Source organism: Petaurus breviceps, unplaced genomic scaffold (genome assembly GCF_028583685.1).
Source record: "Petaurus breviceps papuanus isolate PSGF00001 unplaced genomic scaffold, PetGlider_PUasm1.0 178, whole genome shotgun sequence".
In the NCBI taxonomy this organism is placed as follows: domain Eukaryota; kingdom Metazoa; phylum Chordata; class Mammalia; order Diprotodontia; family Petauridae; genus Petaurus; species Petaurus breviceps.
In genome coordinates this window covers 14,842,033-14,844,144 of record NW_027185777.1, presented here as the reverse complement: position 1 = coordinate 14,844,144, position 2,112 = coordinate 14,842,033, and the positions used below count along the sequence as shown (strand labels likewise).

The window sequence follows — 2,112 nt, the reverse complement described above, 5'->3', positions numbered from 1 at the left end:
TTGAGATAGACGTTAAGGGATTTGCTTACAGTTAGTATATGAACCCGTCTTCCTGATTACAGGGCTGGCCAGTACCGGCAGGAAGAAGCGGCAGAAGAAAAGGAAAGAAAGGAGAAGGGAGAAAAAAAGACAAGTGCCAGGAAAGAGGAGAAGACTAAGGGGGGGGGGGGGGGGGGGGGGGGAAAAAAAAAAAAAAAAAAGAGGGAAAGAAGGGGAAGAGGGGAAAGGGGGGGGGGGAAGGAGGAGACAGAAAGAAGAAAGAAAAAGAGTAAAGAAGAGGTGAAGGGAGAAAAGGAGGCAGGAGGAAATAGAATGAAAGAATTTGAGGTCGAGGAGAGGTAAGAAGGATGTTGAAATAGGAGAAGGGAAAAGAGGGAAGGGGAAATTAAGGGAGAAACAACCAAAAAAGAGAGAACAGAAGGAAAGGAGTAAAAGGAAAGACGAAGTAGAAAGAGAAGGGAAAAGAGGCAGAAAGTGGTGGTGAAAGGAGAAAAGGCATTGGAAAAGGAAGGTGGAAAGAGGAGGAGTTAGAGGGAGAAAGAGAAGGAAAAAGAAAGGGAAGAAGAGGCGTTGGGGAAGGAAGGGGAGAAGGAGGAAAGAGGAGGACAAGTTAGAGGGAGAAAGAAAGAGAGAAGGGGAAAGAAGAGGCATTAGAAAAGGAAGTGGAGGAGAAAAAAAAAGAGGCAAAGGGAGCTGAGGGAAAAGGAAAACACAAAACCCAACCCTCCTGCCCCTCCAGGCCAGGCTCTGGAGGTGGTCGGCTCAGAGTCCGTGGGGTGGGGTCGTCTGAGAACACTTGGTCGGGCCGGAACTCTTCCTCCAAAACCCCCTCACCGGCCGGGTCTCCTGGGAGTACCTGCTCTCTGCCCCTCTAGGCTTCCTCCAAGTTCTCCCTTCCTTCCCAGTCTTGGCCTTACCTGCCTTGTGAACCTGGAACAAGAGCTCCCGCCCGCTTGCTACCTCCCTCCCTCCTCTAGGCTTGAGCTTCGGGTTGTTTTCAGTTGCTAGGAGACGGGGGGGGGGAGGGGAGAGAGAAGGAGAGAGGGGGGAAAAACACTTAGGCGCGTGCGCCTGAACGCGGAGGCCTAGGCCCCGCCCCCAGCCCCGCCCTGCTGGGAGAGTGCATTGCATCCTACGGCTTTGCATCCTTTGGAGCTTGGACCAGGCTCTTGGCTTGGCGGTGGACAACGGTGCCCGCTTCTCTTCTTTACGTTTTAAAGGATTAAATAAATCCTTCCCCTGCTTCTAGTAAGAATAAGCTCAAATGTTTGATCCTTTAACATCCCATTTTAACAACCGGCTGCTGTAGGTGAGTGGTTTTTAACTCAGCAGCCCCACGGGGCCACTTCCGGCTTCTGTTGCGCTTTAAAAACCGCTTTGCGTCCTCTCGTAGCGCTGGACAGTTGTCAGGCTCTGTCCCCTTCCTTATCTCGATTTCTGCTAACGACCATCCCCGTCCTGCCTCAGTATACAAACTGAAACCCTCAGAAAATCACTGGCTAATTTGTGAGAAGTAATTCACCTCCCGGTGATTGTTCTTTGTACAATTTTACAATAACCGTGGCTCTGTTTGTGACCTCTTCCTTAATGCTCAACGGCCCTTTTATTCCTCCCTTGTTTCCTCGCCATTGTGTTCTTCTCCAAAGGAGTCACCAACATGTTCATGTGTCCTCTATCCTTAAAAACAAAACAAAATCTCAGACTCAATGTAAGCCCCCCTGTCTTCCTGCTCCTCCCTTCCATGCCAGACTGCTAGAAAGAGTATTTTATACTCTGCCAAACACAGGAGGAACAAAGAGAAAGCAGCCGGATTCCACTGAGTGGACGCAGAAGAAATCCATGCTGGCAGTGACAGGGTTAGGAGAGGGTTGAGGGAAGGATATCCACTTGGGATCCAAAAGGGAATATTCAGAAATCCTGGGGGGAAACCTCAGATTTTATTAATCCTGAAAAAAGAAAGATGATTCAGAAAATCAGAAATTACCAGTCTATACAGACACCCGCTTTCCAACTCTTGTTATGGCTTAGTCTTTTTCAGTGACGACCCATTTGGGGGTTTTCTTGGCAAAGACACTGGAATGGTTTGCCATTTCCTTCTCCAATTCATTTTAC

The 2,112-nt window shown here is 49.1% G+C and overlaps 1 protein-coding gene across 1 annotated transcript in view; it reads right to left on the bottom strand.

Annotated features, from left to right (window-relative positions):
- ARMC3 (armadillo repeat containing 3) overlaps positions 1-999 on the bottom strand; it is a 134,834-nt gene extending 133,835 nt beyond the window's left edge. The window contains exon 1 of the mRNA XM_069086096.1: positions 918-999. The gene's annotated coding sequence lies outside the window, so the exon portion shown is untranslated. The remainder of the gene's footprint in view (positions 1-917) is intronic.
- Between the last annotated feature and the right edge of the window lie 1,113 nt (positions 1,000-2,112).